General features: G+C 43.8%; 1 long non-coding RNA gene across 1 annotated transcript in view; it reads right to left on the bottom strand.

Moving 5' to 3' along the window:
• The window catches only part of LOC140698074 (uncharacterized), a 157,720-nt gene that overhangs the window by 16,176 nt on the left and 124,968 nt on the right, over nucleotides 1-16,576 (bottom strand). The window lies entirely within an intron of this gene.

Here is a 16,576-nt window from a genome sequence, read left to right as displayed (position 1 = left end):
TAGATAAATAAGAGTCTAAAGAAATGAGGTCATTTGCAATGATTACATAATAAAATGTTAGAGCCCAAATAGAAAAACTCTTCATTTTATTTAGTTTCTACTCAATTTTTTTTAAAAATAACATTCATTTTTTAAAGTTTACTTCACCAAGGACTAATCCTTTGCTGATGTTCAAATTTATTCTTTCGTGTCTGTCTCTTAGGCGAAAACATGAAACATTGCTTCTGTGGCAGTTTCTTCCAGTTTTTCAAGCACTCATGTAGTAGTAACCGGTTCAAAATACTGTTTGATTTCAAAGCATGCAGTTTAGATGTACCTTCACTAATGATGGCAATATTTCCATTTTGTTCCTGAGCTGTCAGGTCACTTTCACTGTCAGACAGCATACCTAGCAGAGTGTATTTTCATAGGTTGGAAAATAATACTGTGGTCGATCCCACGTCTGCCTTTCAGGAAGCAGGGGTGTATGTTTATATTCTTCCATGTGAGCCCTTCAATCAGCTTTGAAGTTGAACTTCTTGTGGCAGCTGTAACATCTACATTGGTGAATCTGCCCCCCAAATGAAATTGACCAGTTTCACTTGCTGATAGAAATTCAATCCAAGCTCTGACTTTATTTTGAGGAGACCAAATTCATGTGTATCCAAATAATTGATGACATAAAATCAGTCATATTCTTTATTCTTAGGATTTATCCTATGATGCCTTAACTATGACCCTTTTCTGCCATTTCTGCAGGGTTCAGATTCATAAAGTAATATTTTTATCTACTAAAATTCCAGGTGCCTCTACATAATTGATTACATAATCACTTGAGTTTTGTTTTTTTAAGTTTAGTTTTATAGATTAGGGTAAGGAGACCCAATTCGCAAATCTCCTGTAACCTAAAATATAGCAACAATCTGTTTTACTTGTGAAATATCTCAAATTATACTATTTAGGGGAAAGTTCTCAAATTTTCAGTGTTCCTGAAAATATCTTGGGGTGTTTTTTGAGAATGTTCTTGTGACCAAACCTGAGATGAACTGGGCTCAGGTGGGGATATGCTCCCCTTCTAGTAGGAGAAGCTGAAGGGGCAGACAAAGGGTAAGGATGTGTCATTCTAACTTGAAGGCAGGAAGATAAAGAAGAGTCATCCCTTATATGTGAAATCGACAAAAAAGACACAAATGAACTTATTATCAAAACAGAGACAGACTCACAGACATATAAAACAAACTTATGGTTACCAGAGGGGAAAGAGGGTGGGACAGGATAAATTGGGAGTTCGAGATCTGCAGATACTCACTACTATATATAAAATAAATGAACAACAGGTTTATACTGTTTAGCACAGGGAACTATTTTCAATATCTTGTAGTAACCTATAATGAAAAAGAATATGAAAATGAATTTATGTATGTATATGTATGAAACATGCTGTATGCCAGAAATTGACACATGGTAAACTGACTGTATGTCAGTTTTTTTAAATGGAAAAATAAATAAAAACAATATGTTTTTATCCTTTTTTTAAGGAATGATCCAATCTCCCACATGAACGCTGGCTGATTAGATGTAGAAGTCCTAAACACAAATTCTTGCATTTAAAATAAATATTTTTAAATGACTCTCAGATTCCTTCAGCTTGAGATATCATGTGTGTGCAGGGGCCCATCACACACACACACACACCCTCCAGGGAAACTATAGGATCCTGCACAGCATCAGGCAGGCATCAGGAGCAACGCAAAGAGAGTGAATGACTCACATGATGTCCCTGGAACAGTTGCTCAGAGTGAGCAACTGTGAGGGCTATGAGGGCTGAGATGGGGCTGTGGTAGGCAGATGGCACAGAGGGATGGGGACCAGAGAGCTGGATACTGATGCTCAGGAAGGAAGGAACACTATTCCTAACAGAGAATACATCTCTGCAGCAGCTGCACAGACAGAGTCCCTAGGCCAGGCTAGCTATGCCTTAGCCATAACACTAACTTTGCCCCAGGGTGAGGAATTTTCAGTCTGTGACCCAAAGGGGTGGGTTTGAGGTTGATGGTGATAGCCAAGAGAAACCTATGATTCCAAATTCAAAAGTTTGTGTCTACAAAATAAGAAGACATCCATGGATTCCCTATTACATTTCCAGGGCAACATACCTACATCCGAATGAGCAGGAATTGCAGTCATTTCCTGGCTTCCTCCTCTACAGGTTTACTTGCAGACACAAGGAGTGGATACCAAGTGTCCCTGCAACTTCTCCTTTGTTCAGCTGCTGCCACCTCCTGGCAGATCACTGATAATCAGGGTATGGAGCCTGAGAGCCTGGTCCCCACAGCCGAGCAGGAGGGCAGGACTCAGCCTCCACTCTGGTGGGGACAGACTCGGTAATGACCATTCTGACAATCTGGGGGTATCTGGAAAGTTGGGCTGTCAAATGGAGTTGCCCAAGTGTGGTTGGGACAGAGTTGACGTAGGGATGGGTCAGGGAACAGAACTGAGGCACCTCAGCTGGAAGTGATGAAGAGGTTCTCAAATGTTTGCAGGGAAGAGGCTGGATTCTCCAGAAGAAAGCTTCTCACCCGTTGTTTCAGCTGCAGCAGTTAGTGTCTGTGCACTGGTGTACCTGCTCCCCTTCCAGAAATGTCAGCCTCTCCTCACATCCACCTGCCGAATCTCACATGTGCTTCTTCACTGTCCAATCTATATGAGGGGTCTCTGGGGTCTCTTTCCTGCACTGCTGGAAGGGGGAGGGGAGGCCAAATTCAGGAATGGTGTCTTGAGAAGCAGACTGGCAGGATCTTACACTCCCACCATCCTGGGCCCTCATCTGGAGTTGATGGTGAACTTCGGAAACTACCTGCTCCCTCGGGCTCTGAGAGAACCCGTGCCACGGTGAATAACACATTGTGCCTGATTCTTCCCAGTACTAAGGTTCTTGAAGTACACAGGAGGACCTCCGTCATGCTGTGGAAGGCCCAGTCTGGAATATTCCACAGCAGTCCAGTCAAGGCCACAAGCACAGATCCTAAGTGACAGGGCCTTCAGGGATGCAGGCTCATGGCCATTCCCCCCAGTATCCACACCCATGGCATAGTGTCTGGGCACAAGTGTCCAGCCCTCACTGCCCACCGTGCCTGGAACCATCCCCCTCACCAAGGGTCCTGGGGTTGGCTCCAGGTCACCACTCCATCCTGTCACATCCTCCAAGTGAGGTTCTTCCCAGGGGAGACCCTGATGTCTGTCCCAGGAGCTTCACCTCGAGCAACTCTAAAGAGCATTTGAGGGCTGGTGGTTGTGTCAGTGAAAACACTTGCATTTGTCTCAGGTGATGGAAAAGGTCAATGTGAGCTCAAAGAGGAGCATGAGTGCCCTCTAGTGGACTGTTTTTGCTAGAAGCAGAGCAAAGAGGGCCCTAGAGAGTTGAAGGATGAGAGTTGACCCTGGACAAAGGGCACATTCAGGTTCAGAAGGAGGCATATTTAATGGTGACTAACTTATGGCTTCCTGTAGCTCACTAGCTGGTTTTCCAAAGGGAATAACACACAGTCTCTTCAGCAAGTGGTGTTGGGAAAACTGGATAGCAGCATGTAAATCAATGAAGTTAGAACACTCCCTCACTCCATACACAAAAATAAACTCATAATGGCTTAAAGACTTAAATATAAGACAAGACACAATAAATCTCCTAGAAGAAAACATAGTCAAAACATTCTCTCACATAAATCTTAGCAATGTTCTCCTAGGGCAGTCTACCCAGGCAATAGAAATAAGAGCAAAAACTGACAAATGGGGTCTAATTAAACTTATAACCTTTTGCACAGCAAAGGAAACCATAGCAAAACATAACAACAACCTATGGAATGGGAGAAAATATTTGCAAATGATGCTACCGACAAAGGTTTAATTCCCAGAATATACAAATAGCTCATGCAATTTAGCAAAAAGAAAAACCAAACAACCCAATTGAAAAATGGGCAAAAGACTTAAACAAGCAATTCTCCAATGAAGACATACAAATGGCTAATAGGCACATGAAAAAATGTTCTGTACCACTAATTATCAGAGAAATGCAAATCAAACTACAATGAGGTATCACCTCACACCAGTCAGAATGGCCATCATTCAAAAGTCCATGAATGATAAATGCTGGGGAGGGTGTGGAGGAAAGGGAACCCTCCTACACTGTTGGTGGGAATGTAGTTTGGTGCAGCCATTATGGAAAACAGGAGATTCCTCAAAAAACTAAAAATAGATTTACCATATGATCCAGCAATCCTACTTCTGGGTATATATCAAAAGGGAACTCTAATTCAAAAAGATACATGCACCCCAATGTTCACAGCACTATATAAAATAGCCAAGACATGGAAGCAGCCTAAATGTCCATTGACAGATGACTGGATAAAGAAGTTGTGGTATATTTATACAATGGAATACTACTCAGCCATAAAAAAGAATAAAATAATGCCATTGCAAGAACATGGATGGGCCCAGAGATCATCATTCTAAGTGAAGTAAGCCAGAAGGAAAAAGAAAAATACCATATGATATCACTCATATGTGGAATCAAAAAAAAAAAGGAAAAAAAAGGACACTATCCCCCATGCCTGGGGATCTGCACTGCATCCAGTGCATCCACTGTGAGCACTGGTTCCCAGTCATTCCCCACAACCACCTACCAAGATGTGGTGGAACTGGCACTCACCAATCCTGGCACATGGTGGTCACCTGGGCTTTCCCACGAGGCATCCCAGATCTCATCACCGGACCTTATGTCCAATGCCAAGAGAGTTACATGAGGCACAGGGTTTGGTCTGTTCTGCACTTGAGGCAGACGAAGGGCCTGGGGGCCTCATGGCTGCTCTTCTGAGCTCAGACGGGGCCCCTTCTGTATCCTCAGGACAGGTACCCATATCTGCTGGGCCTCCATCATGAAAGGAGCACCCAGACCCCAGTGCTAGCAAGTCTGTGTTGAGGTCCTCAGGCAATGAGAAAGAGAGACTGATGTTGGACAAAGATCTGCTCTTCTCTGGGAGCTGGATAGTAGGACGGGGAGCCAGGGCACATGCTCTCTGTAATTAAGCCCCAGAGGAGAAAAGGGGTGGTTCCTTCCTTGTACCCAAGCGGGCCTCTGAACAGAAGCCTTCCCTCCTGTCTGGAAGGATGTGCACAGCCCGATACCAGATGTCCCTGTCTGCCATCCACCTGCTGCAGGGACAGCACCTGCCTGGGGCCCAAATCCTCAGCTGGGTGAGCTTCAGACTCCAGGGCCTCTGGCCTCACCTCAGTCAATAGCAGAGGCTACAGTGGGGCCCATTTTCTACTGAGGACACCTACCTATCGGGTACCCCCTAAAATTTGAGGCCCTCCAGGTACATCTGGAGGCTCAAGTCCCAGCTGCTTTCACCCTTCTGGGCCCTGTATCTCCTCAGCAGAAGTCACTGACCACCCTGGTCACCTCCACCAGCTCCCATTAAGGCTGCTGTGTTCCATGACTCCCTGTCCTCCTGTGGAGCCCACTAAGCAAAGGATTTTGTTTGGAATGATGAGATTCCAACTCCCCACCATCCCGCTCTGCACCTCCTGAGGACACTGTCTTCCTCCCACATTTTGCTCTCCATCACAGAATACCGGGGCCCCCCTGTAGCTGCAGTCCCATCGAAGCTGCCAGCTGTGGCTCCTCCAGCCCTACTGCTCTTCCCACCCCTCTCAATACCCCAGCACCCACCTTTGCCAACCTCAAGGGCATCACACCCACAAGAAGCAGCCTGTGTCCCTGTCACTCTTACCCTGATTCAGATCTCAGCTGTCTCAGCCTCTTCCACTTCTGTGAATTGGCACCCCCAGATTTCTGACTTAGCCATCAAGGAGGTAGTGGTTGCCATGGAGGCTCCTGGCCCCTTTCTTCCAAAAAGCTAAGGAACCAAGGCCTTTGTAGGGAACCAGGAGGAGGCCAGGCAGGAACCCTTTGGGCATGCACTGTCTTACTCGCCACACTGGAGAGACATTGGTCTTCTCAAAACCCCTGTCTTCCCCCCATCTGCCCACTCTTTCCTATCCTCTCCCTGGGGAGCAGACTTGCCATGAAGGCATGCCTCCTCCCTCATCCCTTCCATCTGCTAAGTTTGTATATATAGGTTTGTTCTCATGTGATATACAAGCTGCTTTATTATCATAGAGATTGTTATAGTCTTTCTTGCTAAAACTAGATGAGTAAGATTTTTGTCTACAGAAGGGTTTTTACTGTGGAACTACTATTTTGGACCATATAATTCTTTCTTGTAGGGGATGGTCCTATGCACTGCAGGATTTTAAGCAACATTCCTGGCCTCCAGTAGTTCACCCACAGTTCTGATAGCCAAGTCACTGATAGAGCCAAAAAATCCCCCACCCCCACAACATTTCCAAATGCTCTCTGGGTAGGGGTCAGTGCCATCACTAGTTGAGAAAAAAATTCTAAATCTTTAACATTTATCTCCAAGTTTTTTTGTCTTCTCTTAGGGGGAGAAGGGGGTTCCAGGTAAAGTAGGCAGGACTGTGACCCACCAGCATCACCTGGAAGTGACCTGAATGAAGAGGACCCCTGCTCTCATTTGCTCTTTTTCTGCTCATGGGAATTTTCTCTTAGCAGAAATTGATCTGAAACTCTGAGTCTGTTCTTTCTGGGACACACAGGAAAATTCTATAAATTATCCCACTCCCACCCCTATTTCCTGGGGAAGAGGAGTTTTGGTGGCAGAGTATGGTGGGGACAATATTAACAGGAAAGGATGACATTCACAAGAGCCCCTCTCAGCCAGGATAGCGCTGGGCTGTCCTCATGCTGCCCTGAGGACCAAGGGACTATGGACAGCTCCCAGCCTGTTTTCCTTGGCAAATACAGGAAGAGACACATGAAAATGGGGCTAGGTGATGTCCATACAAATATGAGTAGGAAGAAGATCTACCACGGGCAGTAGGCACAACATGGACATAACTTCTTCTTGGCCCCTTCCAGTGTCCTGAGCCCTCCTGGCCTCTTCAGTCCAGGCTCTGGGGGAATGACACCCATAAAACATACCAACTTTTCCCAACTCTTCAGAAAAGCCACCATCTGTTTCATCTCACCTTCCCTCAAGAACTCCCACTCACCTGCTCCTTGTCATCTTATTTCCATATATACTTCCCCCTCATAAACCTTGGTCCATCAAGACTTGCTCCTGCCTCCCTGTATCTGCATACACAGTCCCCACCTGGGATGCCCTCTCCCGCTTTTCTCCATCAACCTGCTCCTTCCCCTTTTACAGCTGGACTCGTTAGTCATCTGCCACAGTTCATCCCAACCTCCACAGGTGGACACTAGGGACTCCCTCTGAACTCCCACCTCTGACTCTCTCCTCCTTTGGGCTGTAGTATGCTCAGGAGTAGTTCCTATACTCATGTCATGTGTTCTATGGATCCCTGAATACCTGAGAGACAAGCCCAATGAGCCTAGTTGTGATTATCAATGGTACTACTGTTCCTACACAAGGCCCTGGCACAGAAAAATGGCTATAAAGTGTTCAGAGTATGAATAAAGGAAAGAACGATGGATAAATGGGTGGACACCTGCTTCAGCTTCCACGTAACTACTATGGGAGTGCTTAGGGTGTGAAGAAATGGACCTTCACATACACTCCCAGTGGTGTATTGGTGCCAGTTTTATGTAAGGTGCAGGATCCTCTCTTAAATTTTTTGTTTGTTTTGAGATAAAATTCACGTAACCTAATATTCACCATTTTAACCATTTTGAAGTGTAGGGCCAAGGGAATGTGGCCCATATGGATCTACCAGAGTTCTACTGTGTTGCAGAATAGGCCCAGGGTGTCTGGAGTCCTGCACTGACTGCCCTGCAGGTGAGAGGTCAGAGCCCATCTCTGCCCCGGAGTTGGTGTCCAGAGCACTAATCTGAACCAAAGGGTGACATCAGGATGCATAAAGGTGTCTCACACACACACACACACACACACACACACACACGAACTGCTAGACTCACTTGGCCCGAAAATGTCCTCAAGTAGCCTGAGTGTGGAGACAGGATGATTTGGGGAGGAGAGTAACCACCATCCTTAGACAAAATGATAGACATGCCTTTGTTTAAAAATGATCCTGCTCCCAGGAGAAGTAACATCATGTCCCAGCACGCACCTCCTAGGGAGAGCTGTGCTGAGAAGACATGCATCCTATCTGAATGAGGTAGGAGTGAGTCTCCTGTAAGTGCAAACACTCCAGACTTCCTTCTCCTTGCTCTTTCTCCACAGATGTGCCAAGGAGCCTCAGCACCTTCTCCCTGCGGAGGCCATAAAGGCATCATGACTGGGGTCCAAGCTAGGCTGACTCTGACACAAAATCCCTGGATGTTTTCTGTTCCCAGAAACCTGTGGGGTGATGGTGCCCTTCTTCAGATCAGGCTCCCCTTTGCCAGGTCTCTTCCTCTGCCTGGGGGAAACAGAGCATCCCCTCTCATCTGCACATGGGTCTCCCTTTTCATCATCATCCTTCATTCCCAGTTGCATGAAAGTCTCATGCAATCATCTAAATAAGATGACTTTTCAAAAGGCCTTTGACCAAGGCAACCCCAGACATCCAGCACTTCCCCCAACTCCATCGTGTGTGCCCAGGCGGCCACCAGGAGGAGGAGCTCCAAGGACACCTACATGCTCCACCTCCTACCTCCTTGCACTGGGATCTTTTCACCCGGGCTCAAGTTCCCTTCAAGCCAAAAGCCTCAGCACAAATGACCCCATGGTACAGGACATTCCAAGGACAACAGACACCCCCAGAGGGGGACCCTCCATACTGACTGTGTCAGGCCCTGGCTCACTCTCCTCAGATACTCCAGAAAACCTGGGACTCTGTGTGAGGTAATCTCTCCCTCCTCTGGGCCTCCATGTGTTGGGACACCTGAAGGCCTTCTCAGAGAAAAATACTTTCAAGTCTTCCTCACTCAGCTCACCAGGTCACTGCTAAGATTTCCATCTATATATGTTTATGACAGAAACACAAGGTCTCTGCATCAGAGATGAGACCATTTACTCAGAAAAAGAGAAAGGGATTCAAAGGCTTAAAGATATTGGAATGTGGTGTGGATTTATCATTTCAGACCTGCTCACCCACCCTGGGAGAGTTCAGAGGACATGCCTTTCACTATATGAGATAAGAGTTTGTAAGGGAGTCCCAGCAGCCTTGAAGAGCTCTGTGATGGCTCTTCTCTGGAGGTCAGAAATTACAGTGGGAAAAGGGTAATAACCACAAGCCAACAACTTACAAGGGAGTCACAAAAATTAAATAAAATCCATGATAATACACAGGAAAATTACCAAACCACAAGAGGAAGAAGAAAGGAACAAAGAGGATATACCAATTCAACTGCAAAGATAAGTTCAAAATGGCAATAAACACACATCTATCATTAATTACTGTAAATGTTAATGGACTAAATGCTCCAGTCAAAAGACATAGAGTGGCAGACTGGATAATAAAGCAAGAACCTTCAATATGCTGCATACAAGAGACCCACTTTAGGGAGAAGGACACATATAGATTGAGAGTGAAAGGATGGAAAAGGATATTCCATGCAAATGGAAAAGCCAAAAAAGCAGGTGTTGCAGTACTGATTTCAGACAAAATAGACTTTAAAACAAAGGCCATAAAGAAAGATAAAGAGGGACATTTTATAATTATTAAAGGAGTGATACAAGATGAGGATATTACACTCATTAATATATATGCACCCAATATAGGAGCACCTAAGTACATACAAGAATTACTAACAGAGATAAAGGGGGATATTGATGGGAATACAATCATAGTTGGAGATTTTAACACTGCATTAACATCACTAGACAGATCTTTCAGACAGAAAATAAACAAGGCAACAGAGAAATTAAATACTACAATAGAAAAACTACATTTGGTGGATATTTTCAGAACATTACACCCCCCAAAAATAGGATATACATTCTTTTCAAGTGCACATGGAACATTTTCTAGGATCGATCATGTACTTGGGCACAAAAGAAACCTCAATAATTTTAAGAAGATAGAAATTATCTCAAGCATCTTTACTGACCACAATGCCATGAAACTGGAAATCAACAACAGAGAAACAAAGGAGAAAAAAAGGAAAGCATGGAGATTAAACAATATGTTATTGAAAAAACAATGGGTCAATGAGGAAATCAAAGCTGAAATTAAAAAATATCTTGAGACAAATGATAATGAAAGCACAACCACTCAAAATCTATGAGACACAACAAAGGCAGGGCTAAGAGGGAAGTTTATAGCGATACAGGCCTTCCTCAAAAAAGAAGAACAAACTCATATAAACAATTTAACCCACCACCTAAATGAATTAGAAAAAGTACAAAAAGCCCCAAAAAGCACCAGAAGGAAGGAAATAATAAAGATCAGAGAGGAATTAAATACAATAGAGATTAACAAGACCATAGAAAAAATCAACCAAACCAAAAGCTGGTTTTTTGAAAAAGTAAATAAAATCGACAAACCTCTGGCCAATCTCACAAAGAAGAAAAAAGAGAGAGCACAAATTAGCAAAATAAGAAAGGAAAATGGAGAAATTACAACAAACAAAATAGAAATACAGAATATCATATGAGAATATTATGAAAAACTATATGGAACCAAACTGGATAACCTAGAGGAGATGGACAAGTTTCTGGAAACATACTGTCCACCAAGACTGAATCAAGAAGAATCTGAACACTTGAACAATCCGATCACTAGAAAGGAAATAGAAATAGCAATTAAAAACCTCCCGACAAATAAAAGTCCAGGACCGGACGGCTTCACCGGGGAATTCTACCAAACATACAAAGAACTCATACCAGTCCTTCTCAAACTCTTCCAGACGATTGAAAAGGAGGGAATACTCTCAAACTCATTCTATAAAGCCACCATCACCCTGATACCAAAACGAGGCAAAGACACTACAAAAAAAAGAGAATTATAGGCCAATACCACTGATGAACATAGACGCCAAAATCCTCACCAAAATTTTAGCAAATAGAATCCAACAACACATAAAAAAGATTATATACATCATGACCAAGTGGGGTTTATCCCAGGGACACAAGGCTGGTTCAACATATGCAAATCAATCAATGTAATACATCACATCAACAAGAGAAAGGACAAAAACCACATGATCATCTCAATCGATGCAGAAAAAGCATTTGATAAAATTCAACACCGATTTATGATAAAAACTCTCGCCAAAGTGGGTACAGAGGGAACATATCTCAACATAAGAAAAGCTATATATGACAAACCTACAGCCAGCATAGTATTCAATGGTGAAAAACTCCAAAGCTTCCCACTAAAATCTGGGACAAGACAAGGATGCCCACTATCACCACTATTATTCAACATAGTTCTGGAAGTCCTGGAAGTCCTAGCCACAGCAATCAGGCAAGAGAAAGAAATAAAAGGGATCCAAATTGGAAAAGAAGAGGTAAAAGTGTCATTATATGCTGATGACATGTTACTATATATAGAAAACCCTAAAAGGTCCACACAAAAGCTACTAGAGCTGATTGAAGAATTCAGCAAGGTAGCAGTTTACAAAATTAACGTTCAAAAATCAGGTGCATTTCTTTATGCAATCAGTTGCATTTCTTTACACTAACGATGAATCAACAGAAAAAGAAAATAAAGAAACAATCCCCTTTAAAATAGCACCCAAAGTAATAAAATATCTGGGAATAAATCTAACCAAGGAGGTGAAAGAATTATACACAGAAAACTATAAACCATTGATGAAGGAAATTAAAGAAGACTTAAAAAAATGGAAAGATATTCCATGCTTTTGGGTTGGAAGAATCAATATTGTTAAAATGGTTACACTGCCCAAGGCAATCTACAGATTTAATGCAATCCCTATCAAATTATCCAGGACATATTTCACAGAACTAGAACAAATCATAATAAAATTTATATTGAACCATCAAAGACCTAGAATTGCCAAAGCATTACTGAAGAGAAAGAAAGAGGCTGGAGGAATAACTCTCCCAGACTTCAGACAATACTATAGAGCTACAGTCATCAAGACAGCATGGTATTGGTACCAAAACAGACATATGGACCAATGGAACAGAATAGAGAGCCCACAAATGAACCCACAAGCTTTTGGTCAACTAATCTTCGACAAAGGAGGCAAGAATATACAATGGAATAAATACACTCTCTTCAGCAAATGGTGTTGGGAAAACTGGACAGCAGCATGTAAAACAATGAAGCTAGAACACTCCCTTACACCATATACAAAAATCAACTCAAAATGGATCAAAGACTTAAACATAAGACAAGATACAATAAACCTCCTAGAGGAAAACATAGGCAAAACATTATCTGACATACATTTCAAAAATTTTCTCCTAGAAGAAATAAAAGCAAGGATAAACAAATGGGACCCAATGAAACTTACAAGCTTCTGCACAGCAAAGGACACCATAAGTAAAACAAGACAACCTACGGAATGGGAGAAAATTTTTGCAAATGAAACCGACAAAGGCTTGATCTCCAGAATATATAAGCAGCTCATATGACTCAATAAGAAAAAAATAAACAACCCAATCCAAAAATGAGCAGAAGACCTAAACAAGCAATTCTCCAAGGAAGACATATAAATGATCAAAAGGCACAAGAAAAAATGCTCAATATCACTAATTATCAGAGAAATGCAAATCAAAACTACAATGAGGTATCACCTCACACCAGTCAGAATGGCCGTCATTCAAAAATCCACAAATGACAAATGCTGGAGAGGCTGTGGAGAAAGGGAACCCTCCTACACTGCTGGTGGGAATGCAGTTTGGTGCAGCCAGTATGGAAAACAGTGTGGAGATTCCTCAAAAGTCTAGGAATAGACTTACCATATGACCCAGGAATCCCACTCCTGGGCTTGTATCCAGAAGGAACCCTACTTCAGGATGACACCTGCACCCCAATGTTCATAGCAGCACTATTTACAATAGCCAAGACATGGAAACAGCTTAAATGTCCATCAACAGATGACTGGATAAAGAAGAAGTGGTATATTTATACAATGGAATACTACTCAGCCATAAAAACTGACAACATAATGCCATTTGCAGCAACATGGATGCTCCTGGAGAATGTCATTCTAAATGAAGTAAGCCAGAAAGAGAAAGAAAAATACCATATGAGATCACTTATATGTGGAATCTAAAAAACAAAAACAAACAAACAAACAAAAACAAAGCATTAATACAGGATAGAAATAGACTCATAGACAGAAAATACAGACTTGTGGTTGCCAGGGGGGTGGAGGGTAGGAAGGGATAGACTGGGATTTCAAAATTGTAGAATAGATAAACAAGATTACACTGTATAGCACAGGGAAATATACACAAAATGTTATGATAACTCACAGAGAAAAAAATGTGACAATGAGTGTGTATATGTCCATGAATGACTGAAAAATTGTGCTGAACACTGGAATTTGACACAACATTGTAAAATGATTATAAATCAATAAAAAATGTTAAAAAAAAAAAAAAGAAATTACAGTGGGCACTGCTGCCACAGAAGTGGGAAACCTCAATGCAGTGGGGGTAACTGGAACGAGAGGTAGCAGGGCTAAGAAACGGCACTTAATCACCAAAGGCAAGGTGGGCCATAACGGACAGATCGTCAAAGCTGTGATCAGAACAGTGTGACTCTCAGAGAACAGTGGCCCTGGCTAATTGATCACAGTGTTCCTAGAAATGAAAGAAGTAGGAAGTCTACCAAATTCTTACTTGATCCATACAAGGGGAAGAGTTCTAAGTCAAGTGAACAAAAGTCTTTTGATTCAAGGAGAAGAGTCAATGTCCGTCAGTCAATTCCCAGACTTGGGTCAGTATAAGGGCCCGGAATCCTTTGAATAAAGGGGAGGCCAGGTCTCCTTGAGGAAGGACTGCATTATGCTACCGAACATTCTTACTGCTAATCTTTCTCCCAGACTTCCTCAAAGTGACCTTTTTTACCTTTTACCAGGGTGACTATGCATCAGGAAAAAAGACATAATTGGATTTTGGGGGACTGATGAACGCAAGCTCTGAACTGACACTAATTTCAGGAGACCCAAAATGTCACAGTGGCCCACCAGGCAAAGTAGGGCAGAATGGATGTCAGACAAGCAATGGAGTTTTAGCTCCACTCCATCTCACAAGGGCCCAGTGGGTCCCTGAACTCATTCTGTGGTTATTTCCCCAGTTCTGAAATGCATAACTGGAGTAGATATACTCAACAACTGGCCGAATTCCCACCTCGGTTCCCTGACCTGTGGAGTGAGGGCTATTTTGATGGGATAAACCAAATGGAAGCTGCTAGAATTGCTTCTACCTAGGAAAACAAATCAAAAGCTAATACCACATTCCTAGAGGGACTACAGAGATGAGTGCCATCAAGGACTTGAAGAATGCAGGGGTGGTGTGACATTGTGATTTATAATAAGAAATATACATATAGCCTTCACCCCATTCGTGACAAAGAGCTCATTAAAACCCTTGAAATTTCCTAAATGCTAAGAGCTACAAAGGCATCTTTTGTTATGTTAATGAGGTCTCTACTGGACTGCACCTGAAGGTGAAAGCTGGTGGCTAGTGGAACCAAACATGTGATTAGAGAGTTAGAAATTTCAGTACCCCCACTCCAAACCCACCCCCATCTCTAGGGAGAGGAGATAGGATGGAGACTGAATTCAATCACTCTAAGAGGCTGAATATGTTTAGAATCAGAGTCCACTATGTGGTGCTGTTTCTCTCATAGCCGGGATTCTCATGTCCAGGAATCAAGGGGTGAAAATTGAAGTGATGTCACTCATTTACCTCTAATGATCCACTAGCAAAATTTATTACTTCCTGTTCTGTGAATTTATGCTCTGCTGGCCTAGAGGGCTTAGTTCCAAAAAGAGAAATGCTTCCACCAGAAGACACAAAAATGATTCCTCTGACACATCAGAGTTCCTAGCTCTCAAGTTGTCCAAAAGGTACAAAACCTGGGGAGCAACAATCTCAGCTTCAACCTCCTTCCTTCACAGGGATCAGGGGTTAGAAAAAATGGGAGAGACTGGTGAGGCCCAGAGACTGTGAGGGGGCAGTAATCACAGGGATAACTGCCTAGACTGGAAGCAGGTGAGGTCACTGGCTGAGGATGTCCACAGAGGCCCAGGGGGAAGGCAGTACAGGAAAGAAACCCCAGGAATGCAGAAGGCAAAAGCAGAGGGTCGCAGGCACTGTGGGAGTTCCACTCAGGCCCTGTGTGGAACTGTGTGTGAAGCCATCTCAGGCCCAGGGGCTTCTCCCTTCAGAGCTGATATGGGCAGAGAGCACCAAAAACAACCCTGGATAAAAGTGGACTTAATCCTTGAGAGTTCAGCCATGACGCATAGGGCACACATGAAACATGAGGCCCAGGTCTTGGTGAACAAGAGGGAACCAGCTCCCATCTCACCTTACCCAGGAACACTGAGGTATAGCCCTGTGTGTCCCAGAATCAGACTTTCTGTTCTGGACACCAGGCCCTGGGAGCGAGAGGGGAAGTTGATTGTCCATCTTCTCCCTCTGCTTCCCTGACACAGACCTTCCCCTCCAGACCTGTCCGGTGCCCTGCTCCTCCCTCTTCTCCCCATAAACCCACCACCCACCGCTCCAGTCACATACAACACTGCCACCCAGGGTCACACATAGTGTAACTTACTAGAGACAAACACAAACTAGTATACATTCCTGGAAGTCTGAGTTTGGTGACATCATATTAAGGAAGGGGGTTGGAGTTCTTGGAGTAACAGAGACTGTGACTCACAGAGCTGGAACATGATGGAGCATTAACATGATAGGGGAAGTAAAATGTCTACAGATTGATGTTGAATAAACATACAGAGCTGCTTGGCATGGTGATTGCTGCACTTCCCTCCTTGTCCACCAGAGAGCGGCAGAGTTACTCCACAGCCTGGAGCCTCTCCATGGGCTGCAGACCTCCCCCAGCCCAGCCGAATCTGACCCTCACCAGTGTCATCTTAGTCCATAGCCCTCCTCACTTTCTAGGTTCTCCAGACTGGACTGTCAGGTCCTCTATCCAGCCAGGCGTCAGCCCACTTCACACCGTTAGGAATTACTATTCCTTCAGGTCCTGAGTGTGTGGAAGCTATGGCCACACTAGACTCCCATGGAGATAGAAGGAGGGTCCTTCTCACAAGGCATCACTCACCTTGCCCCCTTTCCAGCACTTCAATCCTCTTCTGGAGGCTTCTAACAGGAACAGAACACAACCTCCCCAGAACATTTGAGAACACTGGGATGTCCGCATGTGCCCAGCTGAGGTTCTGTGTCACAAAGGGAAATAATATCTTTGTTTGGGGACCTCTAAGTCTCTGTGTGGGGCAGGCCAGAAAACAGCAGAAGCCAATGCTGGGATACTTGGGTCGGCCTCTCAGGGGACAGGAGCCCCTCTCAGCCTCGCTAGTATAAGTGTGTTCCACAGCCCAGTAGGATCAGCACCAACTGCAAGACTGTTAGATACAGACTCTTGGGTCCACTCCACACCTGCTGAACCA

Source organism: Vicugna pacos, chromosome 9 (assembly GCF_048564905.1).
Source record: "Vicugna pacos chromosome 9, VicPac4, whole genome shotgun sequence".
Taxonomy (NCBI): Eukaryota; Metazoa; Chordata; class Mammalia; order Artiodactyla; family Camelidae; genus Vicugna; species Vicugna pacos.
The sequence above is the reverse complement of the archived record's forward strand: the minus strand, read 5'-3'. Positions and strand labels throughout refer to the sequence as shown.